The 12,961-nt window shown below is 39.6% G+C and overlaps 1 pseudogene; it reads left to right on the top strand.

Annotated features, from left to right (window-relative positions):
* The first annotated feature begins 9,931 nt into the window (after positions 1-9,931).
* Positions 9,932-11,091, top strand: LOC114206148 (U1 small nuclear ribonucleoprotein A pseudogene; annotated as a pseudogene).
* Positions 11,092-12,961: the final 1,870 nt, after the last annotated feature.

Genomic DNA, 12,961 nt, shown 5'->3' with positions numbered 1-12,961 from the left:
TGCCCCAAGAAGATCCCATTTTAATGGCTATTATGTCTCTCTCCTTCCACTAGACTGATTTTCTTGGAAGGGGGTTCTACATTTCATTACCATTATGTTTGTCCCCTGGGAAGGGACAAAAATAGCACTTTGCTGAGGACAGCATGGTGTGGTGGCCTGAATGTAAGCTTTGGGCTCAGATTTATGTTTACATGTCAACTTAGACAAGAGTTGAGAATTAGGCAAATAACATTTTGAGACTTGTTCTTCACCTCTGAAAAAGGAGGATAATGATACATACCACACACAGTTGAAAAAGGATTAGAAGAGCTGGAGTGGTGGGGGGTGGAAGGGATGGGGTGGCTGGGTGACAGACACTGGGGAGGGTATGTGCTATGGTGAGCGCTGTGAATTGTGCAAGACTGTTGAATCACAGACCTGTACCTCTGAAACAAATAATACATTATATGTTAAAAAAAAAGAAGATAGTAGGAAGGGAACAATGAAGGGGGGAAATCGGAAGGGGAGACAAACCATGAGACACTATGGACTCTGAGAAACAAACTGAGGGTTCTAGAGGGGAGGGGGTGGGGGGATGGGTTAGCCTGGTGATGGGTATTAAGGAGGGCACGTACTGAATGGAGCACTGCGCGTTATACCCAAACAATGAATCATGGAATACTACATCAAAAACTAATGATGTAATGTATGGTGATTAACATAACATAATAAAATTAAAAAAAGAGAGATAGTGTGTGTCACTGCAAACACTGGGGCACTATCATGATCTCTGATTTTCTCTGAGCCCTCAGTGTGACCTAGAAATCCTGTTTCCCTAATAGCATCTCTTTTTCCATTCACTACAGCAGTCTTATATCTTCACCTGCCCACTGGTGATTTACAGCTAAGTGACATGTATACATGTAAAACTCAAGTGTCTAAGGTTGAACTCATTATCCTAAACTTGTTCTGCTTCTTCTGTTCTTCACCTCAGTAAATGTCCATCCACTCTATGGTCTGGGACTTTGTGATTTCTTCCTTCTCTTTGCTCTCCACACCTAATTAGCCACTAAGCTTTGTCAATTCATCCACGCCCTCCTTACCCATTTCCACTACCCCAGCCGATACTGTCAACATTCTTGCCTTGTTCTCCACGATAATCTGTAAATGGTTATCCTGCCTCCAGAATTGTGTCCCCTTCTAATCAATTCATATTTACAACACACAAATGTGAAGACTTCCAGACCATCCATGTTTGGGCTGTGTGCATCTACATGACCTTGTGTTTCCTTATCACAGCACCTATCATGATATATTAGGACACATGCTTATTTGTAATTTTTCCTACCCTGTGAACTCTCTGATGGAAGGGGATCATGTTTGCCCCGATGGCACTGTATTAGAAACACAGTAAATGGTAGGGATGCCATAAACGTATATTGAAAGAATCAAGGAACAAGGCAATTAGCCCAGACCAGCTACTAGGACATGGTAACTCTTCTCCTTTTCATACTCTTCTTTATTTTTACTCCTTTTACTTTTTCTCTCCTACTTATTATAGTTATTGGTTATTAACTGCCATCTTTATTATCATCATCACCATCGTAATTACAATCATCAAACATCACCTAATATCACCTCTACAATAGCCTGGAATTGCTAGCGACAGCTGGTTGGCAGGCTAGCAGAAAAGGCTGCAGGGGCAGTGGGGAAAGCTATTCAGAAGACTTTAGGGTAAAGAAGGGCATTCAGGACTCTCCTCAGACCCCTCGTCCTTTTATTTTTTTTGAAACCTTTTTTTTAATTTAATTTAATTATATTATGTTATGTTAGTCACCATACCGTACATCATTAGTTTTTGATGTAGTGTTCCATGACTCACTGTTTGCCTATAACACCCAGTGCTCCATGCAGTATGTGCTCTCCTTAATACCCATCACGGGGCTAACCCATCCCCCCACCCCCTCCCCTCTAAAACCCTCAGTTTCTCGGAGTCCATAGTCTCTCATGGTTCGTCTCCCCCTCCGATTTCCCCCCTTCATTTTTCCCTTCCTTCTCCTAATGTCCTCCAAGCTATTCCTTATGTTCCACAAATAAGTGAAACTGTATGATAATTGACTTTCTCCGCTTGACTTATTTCACTTAGCATAATCTCCTCCAGTCCCATCCATGTTGATGCAAAAGTTGGGTATTCATCCTTTCTGATGGTTGAATAATATTCCATTGTATATATGGACTACATCTTCTTTATCCATTTGTCTGTGGAAGGACATCTTGGCTCTTTCCACAGTTTGGCTATTGTGGACATTGCTGCTTTGAACGTTGGGGTGCATATGGCCCTTCTTTTCACTACATCTGTATCATTGGGGTAAATACCCAGGAGTGCAATTGCTGGGTCATAGGGTAGCTCTATTTTTAATTTTTTGAGGAACCTCCACACTGTTTTCCAAAGTGGCTGTACCAACTTGCATTCCCACCAACAGTGTAAGAGGGTTCCCCTTTCTCCACAACTTCTCCAACATTTGTTATTTCTTGCCTTGTCAATTTTTGCCATTCTAACTGGTGTAAGGTATTATCTCAATGTGGTTTTGATTTGAATTTCCCTGATGGCTAATGATGATGAACATTTTTTCATGTGTCTGTTAGCCATGTATGTCTTCTTTTGAGACGTGTCTGTTCCTATCTTCTGCCCATTTTTTGACTTGATTATTTGTTTTTTGGGTGTTGAGTTTGAGAAGTTCTTTATAGATCTTGGATATCAGCCCTTTGTCTGTAGTGTCATTTGCAAATATCTTCTCCCATTCTGTGGGTTGCTTCTTTGTTTTGTTGACTGTTTCCTTTGCTGTTCAGAAGCTAATCAATTCCATTTGCAATAGCACCAAAAACCATAAAATACTTTGGAATAAACCTAACCAAAGAGGTAAAGGATCTATACTCTAGGAATTACAGAACGCTCATGAAAGAAATTGAAAACATAAAAAGATGGAAAAACATTCCATGCTCATGAATTGGAAGAATAAACATTGTTAAAATGTCTATGCTGCCCAGAGCAATCTGTACCTTCAACGCCATCCCGATCAAAATTCCAATGACATTTGTGAAAGTCATTGGATTGGAACAAACAATCCTAAAATTTGTATGGAATCAGAAAAGACCCGGAATCGCCAAGGAAATGTTGAAAAAGAAAAAGATAGCTGGGGGCATCACGTTGCCTGATTTCAAGCTATATTACAAAGCTGTGATCATCAAGACAGCATGGTACTGGCACAAAAACAGACATATAGACCAATGGAACAGAATAGAGAGCTCAGATTTGCACCCTCGACTCTATGGTCAAATAATTTTCGACAAAGCAGGAAAAAATATGCAATGGAAAAAAGACAATCTCTTCAATAAATGATGTTGGGAAAATTGGGCAACTATATACAGAAGAATGAAACTCGACCATTCTCTAACACCATACACAAAGATAAACTCAAAATGGATGAAAGACCTCAATGTGAGACAGGAATCCATCAAAATCCTAGAGGAGAACATAGGCACTAACCTTTTCAACATCGGCCACAGCAACTTCTTTCAATATCATCTCCAAAGGCAAGTGAAACAAAAGCGAAAATGAACTTTTGGGACTTCATCATGAAGGCTTCTTTTGGAGAAGAGCACTCTTCTCATACTGATCTCCCTGGAGCATCAGCCTGACTGCTCTCTGTGGAAACAGAAATATGGGCCACATCTCTAGTGGCCTAACCTCTGGGCTCCATCTAGGCTGCCCACAAGGTCAGGGTTTTGAATTAATTAGATGAGCTTCATTCTTCATTTCTTGTACATTGGTTCTATTTGTTTTTTCTCTTTCAGTGTCTTCTTGCTCTCTTTCAGTACTTTCTCTTTCCGTACAGCTTCTTCAGTACTCTCATGCCTGAAAATGTTTAAATCTATGCCCTTAGATATAGAGATCAAATAAAGAAAGATTAGGCAACTTGTTGAAAGTCACATATAACTAGCCATTTACACAATGGAGGCTAGAATTTGGGTTTTCCAAATTCCAGGCTAATCTTTTCTACCATATTTATTTGCCCAATGAAGATTCACTGGCTGAAATGCATAAATGAGTTTGGAAAGTAACAACATGAGACTGTGTGTGTATGAGTGTGAGTGTGAGCATATATGTGTATATGTTTTACAGGTGAGCAAGTATCTTTTGTTGCTTATTCCCTTCTTCTTGCCCTCTGCCACCATCATCACTCTCTTCATATTCTCTTCCATTTTCCTCTTATCTTCCTCTTCAGTTGCTCCAATCTCTGCCTATATTCTTCTCTCTCCATATATTTCCCCCTTTCTAATGCCCCCTTCACTCCTCCCCAAATTCGTACTTCCTTCATCTTTTGCCTTCTCATTTCTCCTTCCCCTGACTCTGATAGCTCCAAAGTTTCAATGGGTCCCTAAAAAATATAAAATGCTAGATTTTTAAGGGACATTAAAGATATGTAATTTTGATTAATTTATGCTATAGCCAGTTTTGTAAGGACTATTTGATGGCCAATGAGCCTTTGAAAAGTCTTAAATTTTTTTTTCTGAAATGTTAATGTTACTTTTTTTTTTTTTTTGAGTAAAACTATCCCAAACACTTGAAGACCAAATTTTTCTTGGGAATTCTATTTCTTTGCTCACAGAAAGTATGCATGCCTATCTTTGTGTTATGGAAGCTACATGAAATTAATCCTCTGAAAACTGTGAAGCAGGAGGTAACTCTATAGTTTGTATCTATGTCCTATACTTGAGGGGCAGTGGCAGGTTTGGGAGGGCAAGAATTTGAACACAGATTAAATTAAGTAAACTGTTGTCAAGGTAGAGTCTAATAATGGCAGGAATCTGGAAAGGCAAGATTGCTGGATGGAGGGAAACTTAAGGCATGGCCCAAGGGCTTGGGACCTTTGCTGACCAATGGGCAGAGATTAAGGCTGGTGCAGCTGTGAGGCAGGCTCTAGTGCTGAGGTCCAAGGTCAGCTATGAGTTAAAGCTTCTTTCTCTGCTGGCATACTGCAGCTCTTGCTGCCCCATTAACATAGACAGTTCATGTCTTCCTCCATCCCTCATGGTAGAGCCTCCTAAAAGCCCAGGCTTATAAAAGCAGAATCTGAACATGAGTGAAAATATCTGAGTCCTTGCTTATGGTGGATCACTTATTGTCAATGGTGGATGGGTATACCTCCAAGAAAATCAGTGCTCCAGGGCCTCATGTTCTCTTTTAGTAAACTATCCATCCTGATCATCCAGATATTGATGTTCTCTTTTAGCAATCCATCTCCTTCTGTGGTCCGGCACTTTCTGGGAACCAGGAGGAAGGACAGTGATAGGAAGCCCTTTCTTCGCCCTCTATCTAGGTTCCCTCTTCGCAGGAGATTAAGGTTAGTGAGATATCAGAACATCTGAATTAGAGGAAACTTGGTTGTGGGTAAATATCCTAGGCCTGCCTCATGCATCTCCTGGTCTAGACAGTCTGGACTGAAGGTTTTTTTGTGGTTTCCATTTATATAGTATAGAGATTAAGATTATAAATTTTGGAGGCAGATTGCTCTGCCACTTTCTAACTGTGTCATCTGGGACACATTATTTCACATCTCTGTTTCTTAGTTTCTTCAACTTTAAAATTGGGATAATAATAGAAGTAAGTGCATGTTACTATTAGCTATTATATTTGCTGTGTTGATAGCTGTGGGTGTAGTTCTGTGTTCAGGTTGGCATAGGGAAGATAGTCTTTGTGGAGCATTGAATATACCTTGAGACTGTTGGGAAAATAATGTTCTCAGGTCTATGTGGCAAATTAGGTAGATTAGATTAATGACCTAATCTGTGGTCGGTTAAGGCTGGGAACAGATTTCCTCCTACTGCACTGTCCTGTGCTACAGAGGCTGCAGAGTCCAAAATTGCATTTCTCAGACATCTTTCTGCCTAGGGCTTAGATGCAAACTGGCCTTGCTGATTAGATTTTCTCATGTAAGGATGGGAAGGCAGAAATGAGAAAGAGGTAATCACCCTGCTGGCAAACGCGGTGGTGGAGAGAGGGTTTTTCTTGTAGCCTTGTTTGAGTCTGATCACTAGCTCCAGTGGGCATTGAATGGCACTTGTTTCCTCAGTTCCTAACTTTCCTGATTGGGCTGCTCCCAGTGGATGTTCAACTCTGCAGGAGTGTTCTGGGAGTGCTTCCTGGAGACTCAGTGCTGAACTCACTCCTCGCAATGTTGTTCATGCCCAGCTTGCCATATCACACTCTTTCTGCTGATTGATTGTGGTCTGTGCTTTCTAAAACTGAACGTTACTTTTAGTCAAGAGAAGTGTAAAGGAAAGGGCAATCTTGTTTGATTTTCCAATGCTGGAAGAGCACAGCTATTAATTATATGGTCTTATTTGATGCCCTACCTGCAAGTACATTCCTAGGATTCTTCATTTGTCAGCTTGGACTATGAGGACTTCCTTAGCCCTTGTAAGATAGGTTTACATGTTTTCCTATATTTATTCATATTTTTCTCAAGTTGACTCCAAGAGAGAGATCTATCAATTATGGTATGATAAGACCTATAATTATGTGATGTAACTTGGGTGTCATGTAATAAGTCACCTTAACATGGAAGATTAAGGTCTAATTGTTCTGCTGAAACAATATATGCTGTCTAATGTTTTACAGTTGCCATAGTCAGTGCATTGAATGAATTTATAATGTGGTAATGGAGGAATTACTTATGTTGGGACCATGTTTTTGTTTTCATAATTTGATAAGATATCACTTTAGATTTTGAGTGGTGGGAAAGAGACTGTACCAGAAGGGTTAAATGAATTGATGCCCATGGTTGAAAATCTGGCTGAGGATTAAAATACTAGATAAAATTTGAAAAGCAACTCTTGCTGTGGGGTTCCTATGTAATAGAATAAGGTGGGCACAGCTGTGCTGATTCCTTGCACGGTTAAGTAAGATTATACACATTGACTCTGAGGAGGGTTCTCTCTCCATAGCATATGTCAGTGGTAGCTTAGAGTAGTTCAAATGTGCAAGCTAAACAATTAGCATATGTCTTTTTATTTTCAAAATCTAGGCTCAGTGGAAGTGCTTACATAGAATAAGGCTCCCCCACCCAATTCTAAAAACTAACTACTGATTCAAGAGGAGGGAGGGGTTTGAAGGTAGAGAAATGTAGTATGGTCTTCACAAATTGAGGTCCAAAGTCCTGTGGGTCTCCTTGTTGAAAGGGTAATGAGTATTTATAAGTAAGTGGGAGGATTAGGTGGTCGAGAATTTCAGTCCCACATACTGAATTTGTGTGGGGGTTGCCAGGACCCAGCTTAACTGAGTCTGTTTCTGTTTTGTTTAGTTTGTTTGCTTTTTTTTTAGATTCCTCATATAAGTGAAATCTTATGGTATTTATCTTTCTTTGTCTGATTTATTTCACTTAGCATGATACCCACTAGGTCCATGATACCCACTAGGTCCATCCATGCTGTTGTGAATAGCAAGATTTTATTCTTTATATGGCTGAGTAATATTCCATTTATATATATATATATATATATATATATATATACACACACACACACACACACACACATACACCACGTCTTCCTTATCCATTCATCTATCAGTGGGCATGTATGTTGCTTCCACATCTTGGATATTATAAATAATGCTGTGATAACTGCAAGGGTGCATATATCTTTTTGAATTAGTGTTTTCATTTTTGGGGGTAGATACCCAGAAATGGAATTGCTGGATTGTATGGTACTTCTATTTTAGAATTTTGAGGAATCTCCACAGGCTTTCCACGATGGTGGACAGAATTACATTCCCACCAACAGTGCATGAAGCTTCCCTTTTCTCTATATCCTCTCCAAAACATTTCTTTTTTATTTTAGCTGTTCTGGCAGTGTGAGGTAGTAGTATCTTATTGTAGTTTTAATTTGTATTTCCCTGATGATAAGTGATGTTGAGCATCATGTACCTGTTGGCTATCTTTATGTCTTTTTTGGAAATTGCCCACTTTTTATTTAGGGTATTTGTTTTTTTGATATTGAATTGTATGAGTTCTATATATATATTGGATATTAACCCCTTATCAGATATACTATTTGCAACTATATTCTCCTATTCAGTATGAGGTTGCATTTTTGTTTTGTTGATGATTTACTTCACTCTGCAAAACTTTTTAGTTTTATGTAGTCCAATTTGTTTATTTTTGCTTTTGTTGCCTTTGTCTGAGGAGACATATCCAAAAAAATAACACTTAATGTCAGAGAGCTTATTGCTTATGTTTTCTTATAGGAGTTTTATGGTTTCAGGTCTTACATTTAGGCCTTTAATCCATTTTAAGTTTATTTTTGTGTTTACTGTAAGAAAGTGGTCGAGTTTCATTCTTTTCCACGGTAGCCGTTCAGTTTTCCAAGCATGAAGAAGTTTCTTTACATTGTATTTCTTGTCTCCTTTATCATAGATTAATTGACCATATTAACGTGGGTTTATTTCTAAGCTATCTATTCTGTTCCACTGATCTATGTATATGTTTTTGTGCCAGTACCACACTGTTTTGATTATTATAGCTTTGTTGTATAGTTTGAAATCTGGGATTGTGATACCTCCAGCTTTATTCTTTCTCAAGATTGCTTTGGCTATTCAAGGTCTTTTGTGATTCCATAAAAATCTTAAGATTATTTATTGTAGTTCTGTGAAAAATGTCACCGGTATTCTGATAGGGATTGCATTGAATCTGTAGGTTCAATGGGTAGTATGGACATTTAAACAATATTACTTCTAATCCATTAGTTTCATATATCTTTCCATTTATTTATGCTGTCTCCAATTTCTTTCATCCATGTCTTCCAGTTTTCAGAGTACCAGTCTTTCACCACCTTGGTTATAGTTATTCTTAAGTATTTGGTTCTTTTTGGTACAATTGCATATGGGATTGTTTTCTTAAATTCTCTTTCTGATAGCTCATTATTGGTGAAACACAATAGATGTCTGTATATTGATTTTTTATCTTGCAATTTTACTGAATTCATTTATTAGTTCTAATAGTTTTTTTCGGTGGAGTCTTTAGGGCTTTCTATATAGTATCATGTTATCCACAAATAGTGACAGTTTTACTTCTCCCTTATCAATTTGGATGTCTTTTATTTTTCTTGCCTAATTGCTGAAGCCAGGACTTCCAGTGTTTTGTTGAATTAAAGTGGTGAGAGTGGGCATCTTTGTCTTGTTCCTAATCTTAGAGAAAAAGCTTTCAGCTTTTCACAATTGAGTATGATGTTAGCTGTGTGTTGGTCATATATGGCCTTTATTATGTTGAGGCACATTCCCTCTCTACTCACTTTGTTGAGAGCTCTTGAATGGATTTTGAATTTTGTCAAATACTTTTTCTTAACCTATTGAGATTATATGATTTTTATCCTTTGTTTTGTTAAACTGGTATATCATGTTGATTGGTATGCAGATATTAAACTATCCTTGCATCCCTGGAAAGAATCTCACTTGGTCATAGCATATGATCCCTTTAATGTATTGTGAATTTGGTTTGATGACATTTTTTTGAGGATTTTTGCATCTATGTTTATCAGTGATAATGGCCTATAATTTTCTCTTTCTTTCTTTCTTTCTTTTTCTTTCTTTCTTTCTTTCTTCTTTCTTTCTTTCCTTTTTCTTTCTTTTTCTTTTCTACCTTTTTTTTTGTAGTATCTTTGTCTAGTTTTGTTATCAGGGTAATGCTGGGCTTGCAAAATGAGTTTGGAAGTATTCTTTCTTCTTCAATTTTCTGGGAATAATTTGAGAAGGATAGATATTAACTCTTTAAATGCTTTGTAGGATTCACCTGTGAAGCTATCTGGACCTTGACTTTTATTTTTTTGGGATTTTTTAAAATCACTGATTCAATTTCATTACTAGTAATCAGTCTATTAAGATTTTCTAGGAGAGGAAGCTTTGGTAGTCGACTCTCAGAAACGTAGGAGGCGGCTCTTGCGGGAGCTGCGGCTCTGTTGCTCTACCTCGGCATCTCTCTCCATGGCAGTTCCCGAGACCCGCCCCAACCACACTATTTATATCAACAATCTCAACGAGAAGATCAAGAAGGATGAGCTGAAGAAGTCCCTCTACGCCATCTTCTCCCAGTTTGGCCAGATCCTGGATATCCTGGTTTCCCGAAGCCTGAAGATGAGGGGCCAGGCGTTTGTCATTTTCAAGGAGGTCAGCAGCGCCACCAATGCCCTGCGCTCCATGCAGGGTTTCCCCTTCTACGACAAGCCCATGCGCATTCAGTATGCCAAGACTGACTCGGATATCATTGCCAAGATGAAGGGCACCTTTGTGGAGCGGGACCGTAAGCGGGAGAAGAGGAAGCCCAAGAGCCAGGAGACTCCAGAGGCCAAGAAGGCCGTACAGGGTGGGGCAGCCGCCCCCGTGGTGGGGGCTGTCCAGGGGCCTGTCCCGGGCATGCCCCCGATGACCCAGGCGCCCCGCATCATGCACCACATGCCTGGCCAGCCTCCCTACATGCCGCCTCCTGGCATGATCCCACCTCCAGGCCTGGCTCCTGGCCAGATCCCGCCAGGGGCCATGCCCCCGCAGCAGCTTATGCCGGGGCAGATGCCGCCTGCTCAGCCTCTTTCAGAAAATCCACCAAATCACATCTTATTCCTCACCAACTTGCCCGAGGAGACCAACGAGCTCATGCTGTCCATGCTTTTCAACCAGTTCCCTGGCTTCAAGGAGGTCCGACTGATCCCTGGGCGGCACGACATTGCCTTTGTGGAGTTTGACAATGAGGGACAGGCAGGGGCTGCTCGTGACGCACTGCAGGGCTTCAAGATCACCCAGAACAATGCCATGAAGATCTCCTTTGCCAAGAAGTAGCACCTTTTCCCCCTGCCTGCCCCTGCCCCCTGTTCTGGGGCCACCCCTTCCCCCCCTTGGCTCAACCCCCTGAAGGTAAGTCCCCCTCGGGGGCCTTCTCAGAGCCGTGTGTGAGTGAGTGGTCGCCACACAGCATTGTACCCAGAGTCTGTCCCCAGACATTGCACCTGGCACTGTTAGGTTGGAATTAAAATGGTTTTTTTGAGGTTCGGTTTTTCAAAAAAAAAAAAAAAAAAAAAAAAGATTTTCTATTTCTTCATGATTCAGGCTTATTCTAGGTTGTCCAATTTGGTGGCAGGTCCTTGTTCATAGTATTATCTTATGATCCTTTGTATTTCTGTAGTATTGGTTGTTATTTTTCTTTCATATCTGATTTTCTTTATTTGGGCTTTCTCCCTTTTTCTTGATGAGTTTATATGAGGGTTTGTTAATTTTTTTTTTAATGTTTCCAACAACCAGCTCTTAGTTTCATTGATCTTTTCAAATTTTTGGTTTCTATTTTATTTATTTTCACTCTGATCTTTATACTTTCTTCCTTCTACTAACTTTAGTCTTTGTTTGTCTTTCTTTTCTAGTTTCTTTAGGTGTTAAGTTATATTGTTTGTTTGGGAATTTTCTTATTTCTTGAGGTAGACCTATATCACTATAAACTTACCTCTTAGAACTGTTCTTGCTGCATCCCAACAATTTTGGAACGTTCTGTTTCCATTCTCATTTGTCTCAATATATTTTTAAATTTTTTCTTTGATTTCTTCATTGACCCGTTGGTTATATAGTTATGTGTTGTTGAGTTTTTCTAGTTTTTATCTTATAATTGATTTTGAGTTTATGTTTTTTCCCGTTTTTCTCTTATAATTGATTTTTAGTTTCATATTGTAGTTGGAAAAAGCGCTTGATATGATTTCTATCTTTTCTAATTTATTGAGAGCTGTTTTGTGGCCTAATATATGATGTATCCTGGAGGATGTTTCATGTGTGCTTAAAAAGAATGTATTCTGTGGTTTTTAGATGGGATGTTCTGTATATTTCTCTTACGTCCATCAGTCTAATGTGTTGTTTAAGGCCAATGTTTCCTTATTGATTTTCTCTCTGAATGATCTATGCATTGATGTAAGTTAGGTTTAAAAGTCCCCTAGTATTATTGTAATGCTCTCTATTTCTCCCTTTATTTTTGTTATTATTTGCTTTATATATTTAGGTGTTCCCATGTTGTGTGCATAAAAGTTAAAATTGTCTTTCTGTTCACTGATTTGTGCTTCTATTGCCTCTATTCTGCTCTTGAACCCCTCTAGGGTATGATTCATTTCAATTATAACTTCTCTTTGCTACTTTCTTATATTTTCTATCTCTATGTTGAAGTTCTTGCTGTATTCATCTATTCTTCAAAAATCAGTGAGCATCTTTATGACCATTACTTTCAGTTCTTTATCAGGCAGGTTGTTTATCTCATTTCACTAAGGTGTTTTTCTGGGGATTTGCCTTGCTCTTTGGTTTGGAACATATTCCTCTGTCTCCTCATTTTGCCTTTCTCTCTGTGTTTGTCTATATGCATTAGGTGAAACAGCTACCTCCCTCAGTCATGAAGGAGTAGTCTTGTGTAGAAGCTGTTCTATATGGCCCAGAAGTGCAATCTCCTTGGCCACCAGAGCCAGACATTCTATGGAAGTCCTTCAGGTGGGCTCATGTGCCCACTGGGTTGTGATAGGGCTGCAGCTACTACACCAGGTAGATGGCGCTTGGGGCACTTATCTGTTCTGGTTGTGGCTTGGATGCTAGGCAGGGATGACATGGCGTAGAGTGCTCAACCAGTCCTGTTATGGTATGGGTTATGCAGAGCATGCCTTCTAGAACTAGCAGGCTAGAGGGAAGGCTCCAAAAGTGGCACTCATTTGCTCTGTCACCAGCAAGTTAGGATGAGATGCAAAAGTGGTGTCTACCAGGGCTTTTGTCCCTATTTATTTATTTATTTATTTATTTAATTTTAGAGAGAGAGAGAGAGCATGAGATGGGGGAGGAGCAGAGGGAGAGGGAGAGGATCTCCAACAGACTCTGTGCTGAGCATGCAGCCTGATGCAAGGCTCAGTCTCACGACCC

The sequence above is a fragment of the Eumetopias jubatus genome, unplaced genomic scaffold, assembly GCF_037043125.1.
Source record: "Eumetopias jubatus isolate StellerSeaLion01/CBP00866 unplaced genomic scaffold, mEumJub1_p1.0 scaffold_2, whole genome shotgun sequence".
NCBI lineage: Eukaryota > Metazoa > Chordata > Mammalia > Carnivora > Otariidae > Eumetopias > Eumetopias jubatus.
This window is presented reverse-complemented; position numbering and strand designations above follow the sequence as displayed.